Genomic DNA, 25,509 nt, shown 5'->3' on the forward strand with positions numbered 1-25,509 from the left:
TACTAGATGCCAGAATACATGGAACCATATCAAAGTTGTGAGTGAATATAAATAAGAAATCTAGCATTCTATTCATACTATATCAAACAAGTGGAATCAAAATATCAAATATTTTTCTAGGCAAAAATCCAACTTTCCTGAAACTTGGACATATGTATTATATTGTACATTATATATATATATATATATATATGTATATATATATGTACTATGTTTTTCTACTATGCTTTATAAAGGCTTGAGACAGAACATCTGAAAAAAGAGAGAAATTAGAAAACATAAACTAAATGAAATGGAAGCCTTAAATATGAAATAGAAAAAGTGAAACAAACTAAATAAAAGTAAAAGATCATTATATAGTCCAGTTTTTCTTAAACATGGCTGTTCATTAGAAACACATTTGGAGCTTTGGATAAAAAATGTAACACTTGGGCATTTGCACTTTTCAAAAATTCCAAGATAATTCTGATATGCATCTGAATTTTAAAAAGTGATTACAGGTTTTTCTATTAAATAGTAGTTTTAGTGATATACAAGTCTAGTATTTTCTGTTAACCAATCATGATACAATGGTATTAAATGAATAATAGTTACATAATCACAACAGTAAAAGATGTTTGTTAGTTATCAAAAACCATAGCCAGACAAAAAATAAATGATAATTACAATTGCAAGCCATAATGATTAACATAATGAGAAACATGATTAACCTAACAATATAAAATTATTGAATGTAATTTGGAAGGTTAAATAGAGTGATGTGGTAAGGGGACACACAAACATGCACATATTTTCTTCCACTCAGCCAATGTCTTTTGGTTGGTGCATTTAATGTATTTACATTTAAGGTAATTATTGGTATGTATGATCCTAAAACCATTTTCTTAAATGTTTTGGGTTTGTTTTGTGTAGGCTTTTTCCTTCTCTTGCGTTTCCTGCCTAGAGTAGCTCCTTTAGTATTTGTTGGAAGACTGGTTTGGTGGTGCTGAATTCTCTTAACTTTTGCTTGTCTGGAAAGCTTTTTATTTCTCTGTCAAATTTGGACAAGAGTCTTGCTGGGTAGAATATTCTTGATTATAGGTTGTTCCTTTTCATCACTTTAAATATATCATGCCATTCCCCTCTGGCTTGTACAGTTTCTGTTGAGAAATCAGCTGATAGCCTTATGGAAGTTCCCTTGTATGTTATTTATTATTTTTCCCTTGTTGCTTTTAATATTTTATCTTTGTCTTTAATTTTTGTCAGTTTGATTACTATGTGTCTTGATGTGTTCCTCCTTGTGTTCCTCCTGCCTGGGACTCTCTGTGCTTCCTGGACTTGGTTTACTATTTCTTTTTCCATGTTAGGGAAGTTTTCAGCTCTTATCTCTTTAAATATTTTCTCAGGTCCTTTCTCTCTCCTCCTTCTGGGACCCCTATAATGCAAATGTTGGTGCATTTGTTGTTGTCCCAGAGATCTCTTAGACTGTCTTCATTTTTTTCCATTCTTTTTTCTATATTCTGTTCTGTAGTAGTGCTTTCCACAATTTTGTCCTCCAGGTCACTTATCCATTCTTTTGCCTCAATTATTCTGATATTGATTCTTTCTAGTGTATTCATCTCTGTTTGCTCTTTAGTTCTTGTAGATCTTTGGTAAACATTTCTTGCATCTTCTCCATTCTGTTTCTGAGATCCTGGATCATCTTCCCTATTGTTATTCTAAATTCTTTTTCTGGAAGATTGCCTATTTCCATTTCATTTAGTTGTTTTTCTGGGGTTTTATATTTTGTCCCTTCATCTGGGTTGGAATTCTCTGCTTTTTCATCTCGATTAACGTTCTGTAATGTGGTTTTCATTCTGCTGCTGCTACTGCTGCTGCTAAGTCGCTTCAGTTGTGTCTGACTCTGTGCGACCCCATAGACGGTAGCCCACCAGGCTCCCCCGTCCTTGGGATTCTCCAGGCAAGAACACTGGAGTGGGTTGCCATTTCCTTCTCCAATGCATGAAAGTGAGAAGTGAAAGTGAAGTTGCTCAGTCGTATCTGACTCTTAGTGACCCCATGGACTGCAGCCCACCAGGCTCCTCCGTCCATGAGATTTTCCAGGCAAGAGTACTGGAGTGAGGTGCCATTGCCTTCTCCAGGTTTTCATTCTAGCTGCTGTGAAATTGTGGTTGTTCTTGCTTCTTATGTCTGCCCTCTGGTGGTTGAGGCTGAGAGGTTTGTGTCATCTTCCTGATGGGAGGGACTAGTAGTGGGGAAAACTGGGTCTTGCTCTGATGGGCAAGGCCTTGCTCAGTAAAGTTTTAATCCAACTATCTGCTGATGGGTGGAGTTTCACTTTCTCCTTGTTAATTGTTTGGCCTGAGGCTACCCAGTCCTGAGGTCTACAGGCTCTATGGTAAGTTTAATGGCAACCCCCAAGAGAACTTACACATGAGACCACCTCCAGGACTGCTGCTGCCAGTACCCCCATCCTTGTGCCAGCCACTGCTGACCCATACTTCCACAGGAGACCCTCCAACAGCAGGTAGTTTTTGTTCAGTCTCCTGTGGAGTCACTGATCCTTTCCCCTGGATCTTGGAGCATACAAGATTTTGTTTGTGTGCTCCAAGACTGGAGTCTCTGTTTCCCCCAGTCCTGTGGAAATTCTGTAATCAAATTCGGCTGGCCTTCACAGATTGCCTGGGGATTCCCAGTAACTTTTGCCAAATCCCCAGTCTAAGAAGTCTGACCTGGGGCTTAGAACCTTCACAACAGTTGGAGAACTTTGCTATTATTGTTCTCCAGATTGTGCATCACACACCTGGTGGGTATGGGATTTGATTTTATCGTCATTGCCCTCTGCTGCCATTTGTTCTGGATTCTTCTTTGTCTTTGGAGGTGGCATATTTTTTTTTTTTTATGGCAGGTTCCAGCATCCTCCTATTGATGGTTGTTTAACAGCTAGTTTCAATTTTGGTGCTCTTGCAGGACGAGATGAGCGCATATCCTTCTACTCTACCATCTTGAACTGGAAGCTCAAGGACTATTAAATTTCTAGAATGAGATAAGTTTCTCTGCACTGATTTAGGTCAGTCATCTTCCCTCAGGTCAGATCAGTTTAGTCTCTCATTCATGTCCGACTCTTTGTGACTCCATGGACTGCAGCACGCCAGGCCTCCCTATCCATCACCAACTCCCAGAGTTTACTCAAACTCATGTCCATTGAGTCAGTGATGCCATCCAACCATTTCATCCTCTGTCGTCCCCTTCTCCTCACACCTTCAATCTTACCCAGAATCAGGGTCTTTTCAAATGAGTCAGTTCTTCACATCAGGTGGCCAAAGGATTGGAGTTTCAGCTTCAACATCAGTCCTTCCAATGAATATTCAGGATTGATTCCCTTTAGGATGGACTGGTTGGATCTCCTTGCTATCCAAGGGACTCTCAAGAGTCTTCTCCAACACCACAGTTCAAAAGCATCAATTCTTCGGTGCTCAGCTTTCTTTATAGTCCAACTTTTACATTCATACATGACTACTGAAAAAATCATAGCTTTGACTAGACAGACTTTTTTTGTCAAAGTAATGTCTCTGCTTTTTAATATGCTGTCTAGGGACTTCCTGGTGCTCCAGTGGTTAAGACTCTGGGTTCCTCTGGCAGAGAGCACAGGTTCAATCCCCAGTCTGGGACGATTGCACATGCTTCTGTGTCCCAAGAGGGGAAAAAAAAAAAGATAATATGCTGTCTAGGTTGGTCATGACTTTTCTTTCAGGGAGCAAGCATCTTTTAATTTCCTGGCTGCAGTCACCATCTGCAGCGATTTTGGAGTCCAAGAAAATAAAGTCTCTCACTGTTTCCATTGCTTCCCCATCTATTTACCATGAAGTGATAGGACAGGATGCCATGATCTTAGTATTCTGAATGCTGGGTTTTAAGCCAACTTTTTCACTCTCCTCTTTCACTTTCATCAAGAAGCTCTTTAGTTCTTTCTCGCTTTCTGCCATAAAGGTGGTGTCATTTGAATATCCGAGGTTATTGATATTTCTCCAAGCAATCTTGATTCCAGCTTGTGTGTCATTAAGCCCAGTGTTTCTCATGATGTACTCTGCATATAAGTTAAGTAAGCAGGATGACAATATACAGCCTTGATGTACTCGTTTCCCCATTTGGAACCGGTCTATTGTTCCATGTCCAGTTCTAACTGTTGCTTCCTGACCTGCATATAGGTTTCTCAGGAGGCAAGTCAGGTGGTCTGGTATTCCCATCTCTTTCAGAATTTTCCACAGTTTATTGTGATCCACACAGTCAAAGGCTTTGACATAGTCAATAAAGCAGAAATAGATGTTTTTCTGGATCTCTCTTGTTTTTTCAATGATCCAATGGATGTTGGCAATTTGGTCTCTGGTTCCTCTGCCTTTTCTAAATCCAGCTTGAACATCTGGAAGTTCATGGTTCACGTACTGCTGAAGCCTGACTTAGAGAAGTTTGAGCATTACTTTACTAGCGTGGGAGATGAGTGCAATTGTGCAGTAGCTTGAGCATTCTTTCGCATTGCCTTTCTTAGGTTTGGAATGAAAACTGACCTTTTCTGGTCCTGTGGCTACTGCTGAGTTTTCCTAATTTGCTGGTATATTGAGTGCAGCACTTTCACAGCATCATCTTTTAGGATTTGAAATAGCTCAACTTGAATTCCATCACCTCCACTAGCTTTGTTCATAATGATGCTTTCTAAGGCCCACTTGACTTCACATTTCAGAATTTCTGGCTCTAGGTGAGTGATCACATCATCATGATTATCTGGGTCATGAACATCTTTCTTGTACAGTTCTTCTGTGTATTCTTGCCACCTCTTCTTAATATCTTCTGCTTCTGTTAAGTCCATAGCATTTATATCCTTTATTAAGCCCGTCCTTGCATGAAATACTCCCTTGGTATCTCTGATTTTCTTGAAAAGCTCTCTAGTCTTTCTCATTCTATTGTTTTCCGCTATTTATTTGCACTGATCACTGAGGAAGGCTTTCTTATCTCTCCTTGCTATTCTTTGGAACTCTGCATTCAGATGCTTATATCTTTCCTTCTCTCCCTTGCTTTTAGCTTCTCTTCTTTTCAAAGATATTTGTAAGCCTTCCTCAGACGGCCATTTTTCTATTTTGCTTTTATTTTTCTTGGGGTGGTCTTGATCCCTGTCTCCTGTACAGTGTCATGAACCTCCATCGATAGTTCTTCAGGCACTCTGTGTTTCAGATCTAATCCCTTGAATCTATTTGTCACTTCCACTGTATAATCATAAGGAATTTGATTTAGGTCATACCTGAATGGTCTAGTGGTTTCCCTACTTTCTTCAAATTAAGTCTGAATTTGGCAAAAAAGTGTTCATGATTTGAGCCACAGTCATCTCCCAGTCTTGTCTTTGCTGACTGTATAAAGCTTCTCCATCTTTGGCTGCAAAGAATATAATCAATCTGATTTTGGTATTGACTGTCTGGTGATGTCCACATGTAGAGTCTTCTCTTGTGTTTTTGGAAGACGCTGTTTGCTATGACCAGTGCGTTCTCTTGACAAAATTCCATTAGCCTTTGCCCTGCTTCATTCTGTACTCCAAGGCCAAATTTGCCTGTTACTCCAGGTATCTCTTGACTTCCTACTTTTGCATTCCAGTCCCCTATTATGAAAAAGACATCTTTTGGGGTGTTAGTTCTAGAAGGTCTTGTACGTCTTCATAGAATCATTCAACTTCAGCTTCTTCAGCATTACTGGTTGGGGCATAAACTTGGATTGCTGTGATATTGAATGGTTTGCCTTGGAAACCAACAGAGCTCATTCTGTCATTTTTGAAATTGCATCCATGTACTTCAGTTTATACTCTTTTGTTGACTATGAGGGTTACTCCATTTCTTCTAAGGGATTCTTGCCCACAGTAGTAGATATAATGGTCATCTAAGTTAAATTCACCCATTCCAGTCCATTTTAGTTTGCTGATCCCTACATTCCTACCTCTTCTCTAGGTAGCTGAAATACCATCTTTAATGGAGGCAAGTATGGCAAAAAGTGAGTACGATAGAAATACCAAACCTGAACCCTATCTTTGGGGCAGTTTCAGAGGATAGGTTGGAGCTGCCTCCCTTATAGCATAGTTGTGATATCAGCTATGATAATGCTTCTCAGTTGTATAAGGTAATGCAGTTTACAGATCACTTTTGCACCTTCTATTGTACCTGAAACTCAGAACTTTACTATTCAGTACATAAGGAAGCAGGTCTAAAGATATCATGTCACTTGGTCAAGGTCTCAGAGTGTTGGGTTGGGACTTACAGATTTCTCAAATTTGAAAAACATTACACACATGAAATGACTTATTTTACTGTGCTAATGCTAGTTTTCTGGAGAGAGAGGCTATTTCTCACACATATATGTATCAATATGTTAAAAGACAGTTAATAGAAGAGTCAAGCTATAGACTGGTTATAAATTAAGCATGAATTTTTTTTTTAACTTTCTTTGCTTTGTGAGCCTGCTAGCTTTCAATGTTAGTATTTTTTAAGTTAATTTATTTATTATAATTGGAGGTTAATAACTTTACAGTATTGTGGTGATTTTTGCCATACATTGACATGAATCAGCCACAGGTGTACATGTGTCCCCCCCATCCCATTCCATCCCTCTGGGTTGTCCCAGTGCGCTGGCTTTGAGTGCCCTGTTTCATGCATTGAACTTGGACTGGTCATCTATTTCACATATGGTAATATACATGTTTCAATGCTATTCTCTCAAATCATCCCACCCTTGCTTTCTCCCACAGAGTCCAAAAGTCTGTTCTTTACATCTGTGTCTCTTTTGCTGTCTTGTCTATAGGGTCATTGTTACCATCTTTCTAAATTCCATTTATATGCATTAATATACTGTATTGGTGTTTTTCTTTCTGACTTACTTCACTCTGTATAATAGGCTCCAGTTTCATCCATCTCATTAGAACTGACTCGTATGTGTTCATTTTAATAGCTGAGTACTATTCCATTGTGTTTATGTACTACAACTTTCTTATCCATTCTTCTGGCACTGGGCATCTAGGTTGCTTCCATATTCTAGCTGTTGTAAACAGTACTGCAATGAACACTGGGGTATACATGTCTCTTTCAATTCTGGTTTCCTCAGTGTGTATCCCCAGCAGTGGGATTGCTTGGTCATATGGCAGTTCTATTTCTAGTTTTTTAAGGAATCTCCACACTCTTCTCCATAGTGGCTGTACTAGTTTGTATTCCCACCAATAGTGTAAGAGGGTTCCCTTTTCTCCACACCCTCTCTAGCATTTTCAATATTAGTTTTTCTTCTTCTGTAGTGGGCTTCCCTTGTGGCTCAGCTGGTAAAAAATTAACCTGTAATGTGGGAGACCTGGGTTTGATCCCTGGGTTGTGAAGATCCCAACTACTACTTCTTCAGTAGTAGTAGTAGTAGTAGAGATTTTTGCTGAATACAAGGCTACACAGCTAATTTTTAATATTGTTAAGCCTCCTTTGCAGCCAGGTGTGGCCATTTGACTACTTTCTGCCTAGTGAAGTATTGATTCATTTAATATTTATTGAGTGGCTAATATATACAAAGCACTGTTCTAGATGCTGAGGATAGGACGACAAAACAGTAATCTTTGCCATTATAAAGCTCACATTGTGATTGGAAAAAAGAGATAAACAAACAGATAAGGAAAATGTAGTGTATTAGATGGTATTAACACTGGTAAGAATGGCCATCATCAAAAAAAGCTAAAAATAAAAAATCCACAAATAATAAATGTTGGAGATGATGTGGAGAAAAGGGAGCCCTCTTGCAGTTTTGGTGGGAATGTAAACTGATACAGCCACTATAGAGAAAAGTATGGAGATTCCTTTAAGAAACCTAGGAATAAAACTACCATATAACCCAGCAATCCCACTATTGGGCATATACCTTGAGGAAACCATAATTGAAAAAGACACAATGTAGAGGTGGTCCTAAGATGGCAGAGGAATAGGATGGGGAGACCACTTTCTCCCCCACAAATTCATCAAAAGAACATGTGAATGCTGAGTAAATCCCACAAAACAACTTCTGAATGAGGCAGAGGACATCAGGCACCTATAAAAGCAGCCTATTGTCTTCTAAAGGAGGTAGGAAAAAATATAAAAGACAAAAAGAGAGACAAAAGAGGTAGGGATGGAACTCCATCCCGAAAGGAAGTCTTAAAAAAGAGAGAAGTTTCCAAACACCAGGAAACACTCTCACTGCCGAGTCTGTGGAGAGCCTTGGAACCACAGATGGCAACATAATCAGGAGGAAAAATAAATAAATAATTAAACCCCACAGATTATGTGTCCAGTGGTAACTCCCCCAGCAGAGAAGCAGTGCAGATGCCTGTATCTGCCACTAGCAAGCAGGGGCTGGGCAGGGAAGCGCAGGCTGCATTGCTTAGAGTAAAGACTGGGCCTGAATGCCCCGAGGGCAATCTGAGGGAACTAACTTGGGCTAGCAAACCAGACTGTGGGATAGCTACCACGGGAAAAGCCCTAACCTAAGACACCTCCAGGCCCTCACACAGAACAAAGGACTGACTAGAGCTAGCCAGCTGCAGACTGGCCTATTCCCCTCCGGTGACAGTCAGGCAAGGGCAGCCGGAGCCGGAAGAGGGCAATTGCGGCCCCAGAGAGGCATTATCTATCAAATTGCAAGCAGGCTTCGTTGCTAACCAAGACTTCTTGGGATTCTGGACGGTTGACATCTGCCTGAGAAGGTGCGCCTGTTGTACACCCAGAAAACTGAGTGGCAGGGATGGGGGAGGTGATAAGTTGCAGTGATTGCACTCACCAAACACCTGGTCACCCGAGCTTCTCAGACATGGGAAGGGCACAAAACGCAGGCACAACCGAGTCTGCATCTCTCAGGACTACCCAAGTACCTGAACCTGAGTGGCTTAGACCTGGGAAGTGCATACAACCCAGGGCTGGACTCAGACAGTTCCCGACGGAGCAACCTAGAGCCTAAGCAGTGTACAAAGGGAAAACACACACGCCATGAGCAGGGGCAAACCCAGTGTGGCAGAGACACTGCAAACACACGCCAGTGTTATTTGTTTGCAGCGTCCAGCCCTCGCACAGCACGACTAAACAAGTGAGCCTAAAAAAGTGTTGTCCACCACCGCCCCCTGTGTCAGGGCAAAAATTAGACACTGAAGAGACCAGCAAACAGAAGAAGCTAAAACAGAGGGAACCCTCTTGGAAGTGACAGATGCAATAGATTAAAACCCTGTAGTTAGTACTGACTACATAGGAAGGGGCCTATCGATCTTGAGAAATATGAGCCAGATCAAGGAACTATCTGAAAATGAACTGACTCCACACTGCCCACAACAACACCAGAGAAAATCCTAGATATATTTTTACTATTTTTACTATCATTCTTTAATTTAATTTTTTTTAATTTTAAAGTCTTCTATTACTCCTTTAATTGTCGTTTTTATAACCCAATATTACTTTTAAAAAAAAGAGAGACCCTATTTTTTTTAAAGCAAACTTCATATATATATATATATATATATATATATATATATATTATAATTTTTGTGACTTTGGTTTTTCTTGTTGTTGTTAATATTTTATTTTTGAAAATCCAACTTCTACTCTAGACTTTTAATCTTTGCTTTTTGGTATTTGTTATCAATTTTGTACCTTTAAGAACCCAATCTTCAGTACTCATTTTTACTTGGGAGTGAGATTACTGGCTTGACTGCTCTCTCCCACTTTGGACTCTCCTTTTTCTCCACCAGGTCGCCTTTATCTCCTCCCTCTCCCTTCTCTTCTCTACCCAACTCTGTGAATCTCTTTGTGTGTTCCGGATGGTGGAGAACACTTAGAGAACTGAATACTGGCTGGATCTGTCTCTCTACTTTTGATTCCCCCCTTTATCCTCCTGGCCTCCTCTGTCTCCTTCCACCCTCTTCTCTTCTCTGTATAACTCCATGAACATCTCTGAGTGGTCCAGACTGTGAAGCGCACATAAGGAAGTGATTACTGGCTAGCTTGCTGTCTCCTCTTTTGATTCCACTTGCTCTCTCCTCTTTTGATTCCACCTCATCTCATCCGGGTCACCTCTATCTCCCTCCTCCCTCTTCTCTTCTCCATGTAACTCTGTGAAACTCTCTGGGTGTCCCTCACTGTGGAGAAACTTCATCTTTAACCTAGATGGAGAAGTCTTGAGGCTACTGTACAAATAAGACTGAAAACCAGAAGCAGGAGGCTTAACTCCAAATCCTGAGAACACCAGAGAACTCCTGACTCCAGGGCACATTAATTGACAGGAGCTCATCAAACGCCTCCATACCTACACTGAAACCAAGCACCACCCAAGGGCCAACAAGTCCCAGAGCAAGATATACCATGCAAATTCTCCAGCAACACAGAAACACAGCCCTGAGCTTCAACATACAGGCTGCCCAAAGTCACTCCAAACCCATTGACATCTCATAACTCATTACTGGACACTTCATTGCACTCCAGAAAAAAGAAATCCAGTTCCACCCACCAGAACACCGACACAAGCTTCCCTAACCAGGAAACCTTGACAAGCCACCTGTACAAACCCACACACAGCGAGGAAACGCCACAATAAAGAGAACTCCACAAACTGCCAGAATACAGAAAGGCCACCCCAAACACAGCAATATAAACAAGAGGAAGAGACAGAGGAATATCCAGCAGGTAAAGGAACAGGATAAATGTTCACCAAACCAAACAAAAGAGGAAGCGATAGGAAATCAACCTGATAAAGAATTCTGAATAATGATGGTGAAAATGATCCAAAATCTTGAAATCAAAATGGAATCATAGATAAATAGCCTGGAGACAAGGATTGAGAAGATGCAAGAAAGGTTTAACAAGGACCTAGAAGAAATAAAAAAGAGTCGATATATAATGAATAAAGCAATAAATTAGATCAAAAAAACTCTGGAGGGAACCAAGAGTAGAATAATGGAGGCAGAAGATAGGATTAGTTAGGTAGAAGATAGAATGGTAGAAATAGATGAATCAGAGAGGAAAATAGAAAAAAAAGAACTAAAAGAAATGAGGACCATCTCAGAGACCTCTGGGACAATGTTAAACGCCCCAACATTTGAATCATAGGAGTCCCAGAAGAAGAAAACAAAAAGAAAGACCTTGAGAAAATACTTGAGGAGATAATAGTTGAAACCTTCCCTAAAATGGGAAAGGAAATAATCACCCAAGTCCAAGAAACCCAGGGAGTCCCAAATAGGATAAACCCAAGGCGAAACACCCCAAGACACATATTAATCAAATTAACAAAGATCAAACACAAAGAACAAATATAGAAGCAGGAAGGGAAAAACAACAAATAACACACAAAGGGATTCCCATAAGGATAACAGCTGATCTTTCAATAGAAACTCTTCAGGCCAGAAGGGAATGGCAGGACATATTTAAAGTGATGAAAGAAAATAACCTACAGCCCAGATTACTGTACCCAGAAAGGATCTCATTCAAATATGACGGAGACATCAAAAACTTTACAGACAAGCAAAAGCTGAGAGAATTCAGCACCACCAAACCAGCTCTCCAACAAATGCTAAAGGATATTCTCTAGACAGGAAACACAAAAAGGGTGTATAAACTGGAACCCAAAACAATAAAGTAAATGGCAATGGGATCATAGTAATCAATAATTACCTTAAACGTAAATGGGTTGAATTCCCCAACCAAAAGACGAAGACTGGCTGAATGGATACAAAAACAAGACTGCTATATATGTTGTCTACAAGAGACCCACCTCAAAACAAGGGACACATACAGACTGAAAGTGAAGGGCTGGAAAAAGATATTCCACGCAAATAGAGACCAGAAGAAAGTAGGAGTAGCAATACTCATATCAGATAAAATAGACTTTAAAACAAAGCCTCTGAAAAGAGACAAAGAAGGACACTACATAGTGATCAAAGGATCAATCCAAGAAGAAGAAATAACAATTATAAATATATATGCACCCAACAGAGGAGCACCGCAATATGTAAGATAAATGCTAACATGTCTGAAAGGGGAAATTAACAATAACACAGTAATAGTGGGAGACTTTAATACCCCACTCACACCTATGGATAGATCAACTAAACAGAAAGTTAAGAAGGAAACACAAACTTTAACTAATACAATAGACCAGTTAGACCTAATTGATATATATATAGGACATTTCAAGCCAAAACAATGAATTTCACCTTTTTCTCAAGTGCACATGAAAACTTCTCCAGGATACATCACATCCTGGGCAATAAATGCTAGCCTTGGTAAATTCAAAAAAATTGAAATCATTCCACACATCTTTTCTGACCTCAATGTAGTACGATTAGATCTCAATTACAGAAGAAAAACTATTAAAAATGCCAACATGTGGAGGCTGAAAAACACACTGCTGAATAACCAACAAATCGCAGAAGAAATAAAAAAAGAAATCAAAATATGCATAGAAACAAATGAAAATGAAAACACAACAATCGAAACCTGTGGGACACTGTAAAAGCAGTCCTAAGGGGAAGGTTCATAGCAATACAGGAATACCTCAAGAAACAAGAAAAAAGTCAAATAAATAACCTAACTCTACACATAAAGCAACTAGAAAAGGAAGAAATGAAGAACCCCAAGGTTAGGAGAAGGAAAGAAATCTTATTGCAGCCATCAAATTAAAAGACGCTTACTCCTTGGAAGGAAAGTTATGACCAACCTAGATAGTATATTGAAAAGCAGAGACATTACTTTGCCAACATACATCCATCTAGTCAAGGCTATAATTTTTCCAGTGGTCATGTATGGATGTGAGAGTTGGACTGTGAAGAAAGCTGAGCGCCAAAGAAATGATGCTTTTGAACTGTGGTGTTGGAGAAGACTCTTGCGAGTCCCTTGGACTGCAAGGAGATCCAACCAGTCCATTCTGAAGGACATTAGCCCTGGGATTTCTTTGGAAGGAATGATTCTAAAGCGGAAACTCCAATACTTTGGCCACCTCATGTGAAGATTTGACTCATTGGAAAAGACTCTGATGCTGGGAGGGATTGGGGGCAGGAGAAGAAGGGGACGACAGAGGATGAGATGGCTGGATGGCATCACTGACTTGATGGACGTGAGTTTGAGTGAACTCTGGGAGTTGGTGATGGACAGGGAGGCTTGACGTGCTGCAATTCATGGGGTCGCAAAGTGTCAGACACGACTGAGCTACTCAACTGAACTGAACTGAAATGCAAAAGAAACAAGAGACCGTAGCAAAAATCAACAAAGCCAAAAGCTGGTTGTTTGAGAGGATAAATAAAATTGACAAACCGTTAGCCAGACTCATCAAGAAACAAAGGAATACAATTTAAATCAATAATATCAGAAATGAAAATGGAGAGATCACCACAGACAACACAAAAATACAAAGGATCATAAGAGACTACTATCAGCAATTATATGCCAATAAAATGGACAACTTGGAAGAAATGGACAAATTCTTAGAAAAGTACAACTTTCCAAAACTGAACCAGGAAGAAATAGAAAATCTTAACAGACCCATCACAAGAACCGAAATTGAAACTGTAATCAGAAATCTTCCAGCAAACAAAAGTCCCGGACCAGACGGCTTCACAGCTGAATTCTACCAAAAATTTCGAGAAGAGCTAACAGCTATCCTACTCAAACTCTTCCAGAAAATTGCAGAGGAAGGTAAACTTCCAAACTCATTCTGTGAGGCCACCATCACCCTAATACCAAAACCTGACAAAAATGCCACAAAAAAAGAAAACTACAGGCCAATATCACTGATGAACATAGATGCACAAATCCTTTAAAAAAAATTCTAGCAATCAGAATCCAACAACACATTAAAAAGATCATACATCATGACCAAGTGGGCTTTATCCCAGGGATGCAAGGTTTCTTCAATATCCCCAAACCAATCAATGTAATACACTACATTAACAAATTGAAAAATAAAAGCCATGTGATTATCTCAATAGATGCAGAGAAAGCCTTTGACAAAATACAGCATCCATTTGTGATAAAAACCCTCCAGAAAGCAGGCATAGAAGGACATACCTCAACATATTAAAAGCTATATATGACAAACCCACAGCAAACATTATCCTCAATGGTGAAAACTTGAAAGCATTTCCCCCCAAGTCAGGAACAAGACAAGGGTGCCCACTCTCACCACTACTATTCAACATAGTCTTGGAAGTTTTGGCCACAGCAATCAGAGCAGAAAAAGAAATAAAAGGAATCCAAATTGGAAAAGAAGAAGTAAAACTCTTACTGTTTGCAGATGACATGATCCTCTTCATAGAAAACCCTAAAGACTCCAGCAGAAAATTACTAGAGCTAATCAATGAATATAGTAAAATGGCAGGATATAAAATCAACACACAGAAATCCCTTGCATTCCTATACACTAATAATGAGAAAATAGAGAAATTAAGGAAACAATTCCATTCACCATTGCAAGGAAAAGAATAAAATACTTAGGCATATATCTACCTAGAGAAACAAAAGACCTATATATAAAAAACTGTAAAACACTGGTGAAAGAAATCAAAGAGGACACTAATAGATGGAGAAATATACCATGTTCATGGATTGGAAGAATCAATATAGTGAAAATGAGTATACTACCCAAAACAATCTATAGATTAAATGCAATCCCTATCAAGCTACCAAGAATATTTTTCACAGAGCTAGAAAAAATTTTTTCACAATTTGCATGTAAATACAAAAAACCTCAAATAGCCAAAGCAATCTTGAGAAAGAAGAATGGACCTGGAGGAATCAACCTGCCTGACTTCAGGCTGTACTACAAAGCCACAGTCATCAAGACAGTATGCTACTGGCACAAAGAAAGATAGATCAACAGAACAAAATAGAAAGCCCAGAGATAAATCCACGCATCTATGGACACCTTACCTTTGACAAAGGAGGCAAGAATATACAATGGAGAAAAGACAACCTCCTTAACAAGTGGTGCTGGGAAAACTGGTTAACCACTTGTAAAAGAATGAAATTAGAACACTTTCTAACACCATACACAAAAATAAAATGGATTAAAGATCTAAATGTAAGACCAGAAACTATAAAACTCCTAGAGAACATTAACAAAACACTCTCTGACATAAACCACAGCAGGATCCTCTATGACCAACCTCCCAGAATATTGGATATAAAAGAAAAATAAACAAATGGGACCTAATTAAACTTAAAAGCTTCTGCACAACAAAGGAAATTCTAAGCAATGTGAAAAGACAGCCTTCAGAATGGGAGAAAATAATAGCAAAGGAATCAACTGACAAAGAACTAATCTCAAAAATATACAAGCAACTCCTGCAGCTCAATTCCAGGAAAATAAACGACTCAATAAAAAAAATGGGCCAAAGAACTAAACAGACATTTCTCCAAAGAAGACATACAGATGGCTAAAAAACACATGAAAAGATGCTCAACATCACTCATTATCAGAGAACAGAAATCAAAACCACAATGATTTCATGCCAATCAGAGTGGCTGCTCTCCAAAAGTCTACAAGCAATAAATGCTGGAGAGGATGTGGAGAAAAGGGAACCCTCTTACACTGTTGTTGGGAATGCAAACTAGTACAGCTACTATGGAGAACAGTTTGGAGATTCCTTAGAAAACTGGAAATAGAACTGCCATGTGACCCAGCAATCCCCCTGCTGGGCATACACACCGAGGAAACCTGAATTGAAAGAGATACATGTGCCCCAGTGTTCATTGCAATGCTGTTTATAATAGTCAGGGCATGGAAGCAACCTAGATGTCCATCAGCAGACGAATGGATAAGAAAGCTGTGGTGCATACACCCAATGGAATATTACTCAGCCATTAAAAAGAATACATTTGAATCAGTTTTAATGAGGTGGATGGACCTGGAGCCTATTATACAGAGTGAAGTAAGCCAGAAAGAAAAACACCAATACAATATACTAACGCATATATATGGGATTTAGATAGATGGTAATGATAACCCTGTATGTGAGACAGCAAAAGAAACACAGATGTATAGAACAGTCTTTTGGACTCTGTGGGAGAGGGCAAGGGTGGGATGATTTGGGAGAATGGCATTGAAACATGTATATTATCATACGTGAAATGAATCGCCAGTCCAGGTTCGATGCATAATACAGGTGCTTGGGGATGGTGCACTGGGATGACCCTGAGGGATGGGATGGGGAGGGAAGTGGGAGGGGTATCAGGATGGGGAACACATGTACACCCATGGCTGATTCATGTCGATGTATGGCAAAACCAATAAATATTATAAAGTAATTAGCCTCCAATTAAAATAAATAAATTTATATTAAAAAGTGAAATAAAGGAAACAAAAAAAAAGAAAAAGAAAAAGACACAGTGTAAATTGAAGCACTATTTACAATAGTCAGGACATGGAAGCAACCTAGATGTCCATAGACAGATGAATGGATAAAGAAGTTGTGGCATATAGTGGTGTGTGTGTGTGTGTGTGTGTGTGTGTGTGTGTGTATAATGGAATATTACTGGGCCATAAAAAGGAACACATTTAAGTCAGTTATAGTAAGGTAGAGGAATCTAGAGCCTATTATACAAAGTGAAGTAAGTCAGAAAGAGAATAACAAATATCATATATTAATGAATATATATGGAATCTAGAAAAATAGTACTGATGAACTTATTTGAAGGGCAGAAAAAGAGACTCAGACATAGAGAACAGATTTATGGACACAGGAAGGGGAACGAGAGTGTGGGACAAGTTGACAGAGTAGCACTGAAACATACACTACCATATGTAATGTAGATAGCCAGTAATAATTTGCTGTATGTTGCAGGGAGTTCAAACCTGGTGCTCTGTGGCTACCTCGAGGAGTGGGATGGGGTGGGAGGAAGGTTCAAAAGGTAGAGGACACGTGTATACCTATGGCTGATTCATACTGATGCATGGCAGAAACCAACATATTGTGAAACAATTATCCTCCAATTAAAAGTAAATAAATTATAAAAATATGTTAAGGAGAAAAGTAACACATAGCAAGGTATAGGTTATATGTGTGAGGATAATAATTTTATTTGGGTTTTGAGAATCAAAGTGACATGCTAGAGCAGCAATAATTGAGAATAAAGGATAAAGGAGAGACAGACAAAATCTCTACAGTTTTGAGCCTGGAAAAATTGTGATTCATATAGACATAACTTGGCTGTTTTAGATGAGGCCTCCCAACATGGAAACAGTCCTTAAAATGTATCCAAGGTTGAAAAATGTTAGGAGAGTCAAAATGATGCCTTTGAGTTGTGGACACATATAGGACCTGTAGACACAAATGATGATCATCTGAGAAAAGTAAATGTGCAAACCTAGATGAAGTGAGGCAGCTTGGTTATAGCAGGAATGGCATGGGGCAGAGAATTAGGAAACCTGGGTTTAGGCTACTTCTGTTGCGCACTCAGTTTATGACTGGAAAATTTTACCCTCTCTAAGCCCCAGTAACCCTCATCTATGAATGAGGATACTTGTTGGTTAGGTGACCAGCTTTCAAACTACTCTGTGGTATATTACAGATGTGGAAAGGCCCATCAGGGCCTGCTGAAGTGGAGGTGGATGGGAGAGCTATTAGTCATCCCTCTGCTTCAACAGAGTCACTCACTGGGCTAGATAGTATCTGAAATGGCTGCTAGCTCAGACACTTTGACTCTGATTTTCTGGTAACAGCACTGGGAACCTTTACTCACCTCTCCTTATAGCTTATTCAAGAATTTGAGGAGGTTTCCTGAGTAATATGGGTATCACAGAGTTGAGGAAGGAACAAAAGGAAAAGGCTGTACCATATGGTGCTGGCAGTTTTCTCTGTTATTACACAGATCAGGAAAGAAGAATCCTCAGGCTTAGGGGTCGGAGCAGCTTCTGTGATGCTGGTTATCAAACACTGGGACTTTCCAATTGAGTGAAGTTTGACTGTTGATAATATTTTCCACTAGTGTAGCTTTGGCACTCAGACTGAAATGCTGTAGAACAGGTAGGCTTTAGTTAACAAGCCAGTGCTACCCCATTCATGGGAATAGGGCAACTCATACGGACTACCATATACACAGGTCTTTAGAGTTGATCAGTTCCATAGTGGGATTTGAGTACCCCAGACTAAAAGTACACAGTCACTAGTCCCTTTTTTGTATCTGCTTGTGAAGAGTAGGGGGTAGTCAGATCAAAGAGCAGGGATAGTAATTCCTATCTCTATATGCTACATTGTGTTTTACATAATTCTCTTCAATCAAGGCTCTCAGTTGAGTTTCACATTAATCCTATGGGGTTGACAGGGGTTGGATCCTTATTTTCATTTTATAGATCCCACTTCTTTATCTTCTAAGGACCAGCTTGAGCTTTACCTCCTTTACAGTAGTTCCATTGCTTTATCATCCCTCCACTGCCCCTCAACCATAGTACTTAAACTGTATATTCCATGTGTAGTAATTTCATTATTCCTATTTGAGTTTTCATGTTTGTGTTAGATGTTTATGTTCCCCCCAACAAGTCACCATCATTGCTAAGAAAACCTTCTGACTTTTCCCTGCTTCAGCTTTTACTGCCCTCCGTATGGTCTACTGGTTTACTCTCAACAAAGAAGCTATCCTCTTAAGTTATAAATCAGATCATAACACTTCCTATGATCAAAATGTTGCAGTGTTTCCCAATTTCACTCAGAGTAGTATTCAAATTCTTAACAGTGGCCTACAAGGCCCTTCCATACTCATCATGCTACCTGCAACTTCTCTGATTTCCTCTCTTAATACTCGCCCTTTGCTTGCTTTGCTTCAACCACATTAGCTTCCTTGCATTTCTTTGCATACCTCCAGTACATCCCTTCTCAGGGATTCTGTACTTTCTGTTTCTGATACCTGGAATTATCTTCCCCTCAGATATGTGGTTGGGTCCTTCACTTCCTTCCTAATCAAATGTTACTTTACAAAAGAGGCCTTTCTTTATGTGAATTAGTATTTGCTCTCCTTTATTATTTTTCATTGTGCCCACTGACATACTATGATTTTGCTTATTTATTTGATTATGGTCTATCTCTCCTCAGTAGAATATGAGTTGCTTGAGAACAAGGACGTTGTTCTGTTCAATGCTGTATTTCTAGCTTTTAGAACAGTACTTGGCACATTGTAGACATTAAAAAAAATTCTGTCGAGTAAATAAATAAACAAGACCATCATAACCTAAGGAAAAACACTTTTCAATTCCCCCATTCATGTTCCTCATGATAAACATACTTGTATTAATAGAACAATGGAAGTTAGAGCAGAAGCGGTCCTTAGAGACCTCCTTGTTTACCTCCCTCATGTAACAGAAGACTGAGGAGAAGTATTTTGCCTAGGGTCATTCATCAATTTGTTGGCAGTCATAAGAAGAGTTCAAGTCATCTAAGCCTAGATTCACAACTTTCTATACTGTAGCATTCTAGACACAAAAATTGATCTTATTTTTAAAATACAGGGCAAAGGCAAGGCACCACCAATCTGGAGAAGGAAGCTTTAGGCAGATTAATGTGGAGGTGGAAGAATTTGGCTTTTCCATAAACAAGAGTTTCCTTGAACATTTTTCTCTTTTGTTTTGGAGGGCAATAACAACTAGACCATGTATTACATAAATGCCTGACCTAGTAAACCATAAATGACAGTCATTCACTAACCAATTAGCAAGCCTTTTTTAATGCCTCACATGTGCTTAGATCTGTTCTAGATGCTTAAGGAAATATAAAGATGTTCAGCTCTGAATCCTACTTTCTAGGACCAGTCTAGCAGTGAAGGCAAGACTCACCTGCCTGAGACAAGCAGATACCAATTTGTGAGATATAGACAATAAGCACTATAAAGAATAACAGGAGATCACTGAGGGCCGAGGGCTTCCCTGGTGGCTCAGTGGTAAAGAGTCTCAAGGGTAAAAAGCCTGCCAATGCAGGAGATGCAGGCTCAATCCCTGGGTTGAAAGATTCCTTGGCAAAGATCCCTGGAGAAGGAGATCGCAACCTACTCCAGTATTCTTGCCTGGAAAATCCCATGGACAAAAGAGCCTGGCAGGATACAGTCCATGGGGTCATAAAGAGTTGGACATGACTTTGCAACTAAAGAACAGCAACAACAACTGAGGGCTGAAATATTTCAAGAAGTCATTATGGAGGAAAGGAGACATCTTTCCACTTATTTCAGGCTGCATTCTTATCAGTTTTTTGTCTTCCTTCATTCAGAAATGTTCTTTTACACCCATGGACCTGACCCTATCTCCATGGTTTTTCAGGGAAGGATGATGTGTTTGATTTAGTTACTTACCTCTCTTCTTGCTCTCTCAGATGGAGTCTGCTACTAGTTCAATACATATTTACTGAGTACCCTGTGGGTACCAGGCATTGAACCAGTGGCTTGCAATAAAAAGATGAATATGCTATGTTTGCATACCTTGAGTAGGTCAAAGTCTAACAGTGTAGGTAAATATGTACAGAACTTTACAACATAATTCAGTATCAAAAATAGTTTATTTATATCCTTCTTCATTTATAAAATGGATTTGAGGTGGTGAACATGGCAAGTTTTGCTTATGAATAAATTTTAATGAGAGCCCAGATGAGAGAAGGAATGATATGGAGTGAATTGGCCAAAGACTCCCAGATTATATATTTTAATTTAACTCAAAGGATGATTAGGAGTTTTCTAGGGAATTGGGGATTGGGGGTGTGGGTGGGGGGAGTCATTCCAGACAAATGGAACATCACACAAAGTAGGGGTTGTCTGGCTTGTTTAGGAAATGGCTTGTTTCTCTGTGTCTCAAGCAGATGTGGTAAATGCCTGGCATGATCACCACTATTGGCTCCTCCCATATCCATGGCAGAAATTTTAATCAGACATATCATTTTTTTTCCAAGTGAGTCTAGATATGGCTTAGAAAGAATACTCCTAAAGACAGTGTTCCAAATATTTACTTGTAGTCAATTTGAATTGAATCATGAGATGAAATATATTTGCCATCCTTGGTTGACCTGCAATGCTTTTTAAAACTATATATTTTCAGGAACCAGAAACTTATTGGGAATCTAAGCTTTTAACAAGCTTCCCTCTACCCTCCTCCTCGCCCTCATGATTCTGATGTAGTGAGTTCATGGATCTGTATTTGGTAGCTACTGCGCTATATTACATCGAGCTTCCCCAGTGGTTCAGTGGGGGAATCCGCCTGAAATGCAGTAGCCGCAGGAGATGAAAGTTCAATCCCTGGGTCAGGAAGTTTCCTTGGAGTGGGACATGGCAACTGAATCCAGTATTCAGTTCAGTTCAGTCGCTCAGTCGTGTCCGAATCTGCAACCTCATGAATCGCAGCATGCCAGGCCTCCCTGTCCATCACCAACTCCCGGAGTTCACTCAGACTCACGTCCATCGAGTCAGTGATGCCATCCAGCCATCTCATCCTCTGTTGCCCCCTTCTCCTCCTGCCATCAATCCCTCCCAGCATCAGAGTCTTTTCCAATGAGTCAGCTCTTCGAATGAGGTGGCGAAAGTACTGGAGTTTCAGCTTTAGCATCATTCCTTCCCAAGAAATCCCAGGGCTGATCTCCTTCAGAATGGACTGGTTGGATCTCCTTGCAGTCCAAGGGACTCTCAACAGTCTTCTCCAACACCACAGTTTAAAAGCATCAATTCTTTGGCGCTCAGCTTTCTTCACAGTCCAACTCTCACATCCATACATGACCACTGGAATAACCATAGCCTTGACTAGACGGACCTTTGTTGTTATTTTCTGGAAAATCCCATGGACAGAGGAGCCTGGGGAGCTATAGACCATAGGGCCGCAAAGAGTCAAACGTGACTGAAGTGACTTAGCATGCATACACAGGCTATATCGTGTTACTGAATTTAGATTTTTCTCTTGCTACCAAAAATTTTAAATCTTAAGAGTGGTCTGCATTTCAGAAAGTTGCCTGGAAAAGTTGGTGACATGGAGATTGTTTAGTATTAACTGTAATATTTTAAGCAGAGATGATGAATGCCTAGGAAGAGAGTAAATTGGAAAGACTAACAGAGGTAAGTAATATAAAAGTAGTTAAGTGCTAGAAGGTGATTTGGGGGGATATCAAAGAGGGAGAAACAACTTTCAGGTAAAAAGTAGGGTGTTTGATATGTAGAGAAATTTTTATAAAGATAAAATTTGAGCCAAGCCTTGAAGGATAATTAGCACTAGACATTGCGAAGAAGGTGGAAGGAAGGCCATTTCAGACCTCTGAAGCACAAGAGCAAAGGTAGAAAAATCATAGGGCATGTATGAGGAGCAATAAGTAGTTCAATTTGGCAGACTTTAGTCTGGCATTCAGTGGTCACTTTTCCCCTAACATCATTCCTGTTCCTAGATGGCTTCTTGCACCATCCAGCTTGCAGGTGCTCAGGAAACATAAAATGTGTGTTAATATTAAGTGAAGTGTGGCTGAATGTGGAAGGCCTCTCACCTGCATGAATGTCATTCTAGTACTGATTCTAAGTGCCAATTCTGGGATGTTCCCACTGCCATTTGCCAATCTTCAGCACCACTAAGGAAAGATTGCTGAAAGGAAGGGTGAAAGCGGTTTCTCGTCTAATGGTCTAATAGAAGGGGCAGAGAAAATGGGTGTACAGTCACAAAAAGTCCCTCAGGGCATATCCAGCACATATAATGGCAATCCCTGCAGCTCTCTGAAGGAACCCCTGTATATCTCTTGGCAGAAAGAATTATGAAAAAATTCTTTCAATTAAATTTTGTTATATATGATAATTCAATGTTTTCACAAGTTATTGCATTCACAACGTGAATGTACTCAGACAGTATATTTTATCCTTACTACAATCTTGAGAGGCACATTTATATTGCTTTTATTGTAAAGGTAAAAAAAAATGATATTGAGAAGAAGATGGAAGGAAGGCCATATCAGACCTCTGGAGCACAAGAGCAAAGACAGAATGAAAACCACAATCACAGAAAACTAACCAATCTAATCACATGGACCACAGCCTTGTCTAACTCAATTAAACTATGAACCATGACACGTAGGGTCACCCAAGACGGACGGGTCATGGTGGAGACTTCCGACAAAATGTGGTCCACTGGAGAAGGGAACGGCAAACCACTTCAGTATTCTTGCCTTGAGAACCCCATGAAAAGTATGAAAAGGTAAAAAGATAAGACACTGAAAGATAAACTCCCCAGGTCTGTAGGTGCCCAATATGCTACTGGAGATTGGTGGAGAAATAACTCCAGAAAGAATGAAGAGACAGAGCCAAAGCAAAAACAGCACCCAGTTGTGGATGTGACTGGTGATGCAAATAAGGTCTGATGCTATAAAGAGCAATTAAACATGTATATTATCATATGTGAAATGGATCTCCAGTCCAGGTTCAATGCATGAGACAGAGTGCTCAGGTCTGGTGCACTGGGATGACCCTAAGGGATGGGATAGGGAGGGAGGTGGGAGGGGGTTCAGGATGGGGAACACATGTACACACATGGCTGATTCATGTCAATGTATGGCAAAAACCACTACAATATTGTAAAGTAATTAGCTTCCAATTAAAATAAAAAAAAAAAAAGAGCAATATTGCATAGGAACCTGAAATGTTAGGTTCATGAATCAAGGCAAATTGGAAGTGCTCAAACAGGTGATGGCAAGAGTGAACATCAAAATTTTAAGAATAATCTAACTAAAATGGACTGGAATGGGTGAATTTAACTCAGATGACCATTATATCTACTACTGTGGGAAAAAATATCTTAGAAGAAATGGAGTAGCCCTCATAGTCAACAAGAGTCCAAAATGCAGTACTTGGATGCATCTCAAAAATGACAGAATGATCTCTGTTCGTTTTCAAGGCCAACCATTCAATATCGCGGTAATCCAAGTTTATGCCCTGACCAATAATGCTGAAGAAGCTGAAGTTGAATGGTTCTATGCAGACCTAAAAGACCTTTTAGAACTAACACACCAAAAAAGATGTCCTTTTCATGATAGGGGACTGGAATGCAAAAGTAGGAAGTCAAGAAACACCTGGAGTAACAGGCAAATTTGGCTTTGGAGTACAGAATGAAGCAGGGCAAAGGCTAACAGAGTTTTGCCAAGAGAACACACTGGTCATAGCAAACGCCCTTTTCCAACAACACAAGAGAAGACTCTACACATAGACATCACCAGATAGTCAACACCAAAATCAGATTGATTATATTTTTTGCAGTCAAAGACGGAGAAGCTCTACAGTTGTTCTACACTCAGCAAAAACAAGACCAGGAGCTGACTTGGCTCAGATAATGAAGTCCTTATTGCCAAATTCAGACTTAAATTGAAGAAAGTAGGGAAAACCACTAGACCATTCAGGTATGGCCTTAATGAAATTCCTTATGATTATACAGTGGAAGTGACAAATAGATTTAAGGGTCTAGATCTGATACACAGAATGCCTGAAGAACTATGGACGGAAGTTCATGACATTGTATAGGAGACAGGAATCAAAACCATCCCCAAGAAAGAGAAATGCAAAAAAGCAAAACGGCTTTCCGAGGAGGCCTTACAAATAGCTGTGAAAAGCAAAGGAGAAAAGGAAAGATATACCCATTTGAATGCAGAATTCCAAAGAATAGCAAGGAGAGATAAGAAAGCCTTCCTCAGTGATCAGTGCAAAGAAATAGAGGAAAACAATAGAATGGCAAAGACTAGAGAGCTCTTCAAGAAAATAAGAGATACCAATGGAACATTTCATGCAAAGATGGGCACAATAAAGGACAGAAATGGTATGGACCTAACAGAAGCAGAAGATATTAAGAGGTGGCAAGAATACACAGAATTATACAAAAAAGATCTTCACCACCCAGATAATCACAGTGCTGTGATCACTCACCTAGAGCCAGACATCCTGGAATGTGAAGTCAATTGGGCCTTAGGAAGCATCATTGTGAAAAAAGCTAGTGGAGGTGATGGAATTCCAGTTGAGCCATCTGAAATCTTAAAAGATGATGCTGTGAAAGTGCTGCACTCAATATGCCGGCAAATTTGGAAGACTCAGCAGTAACCACAGGACTGGAAAAAGTCAGTTTTCATTCCAGTCCCTAAGAAAGGTAATGCCAAAGAATGCTCAAACGACTGCACAATTGCGCTCATCTCACATGCTAGTAAAGTAATGTTCAAAATTCTGTAAGCCAGGCTTCAGCGATACGTTAACTGAACTTCCAGATGCTGAAGCTGGATTTAGAAAAGGCAGAGGAACCAGAGATCAATTTTATCCTGGTTTGATCCAACATCCATTGGATCATCAAAAAAGCAAGAGAGTTCCAGATAAACATCTATTTCTGCTTTATTGACTATGCCAAAGCCTTTGACTGTGTGGATCACAATAAACTGTGGAAAATTCTGAAAGAGATGGGAATACCAGACCACCTGACCTGCCTCTTGAGAAATCTGTATGCAACTCAGAATGAATCAGTTAGAACTGGACATGGAACAATAGACTGGTT

Source organism: Bos indicus, chromosome X (assembly GCF_029378745.1).
Source record: "Bos indicus isolate NIAB-ARS_2022 breed Sahiwal x Tharparkar chromosome X, NIAB-ARS_B.indTharparkar_mat_pri_1.0, whole genome shotgun sequence".
NCBI lineage: Eukaryota > Metazoa > Chordata > Mammalia > Artiodactyla > Bovidae > Bos > Bos indicus.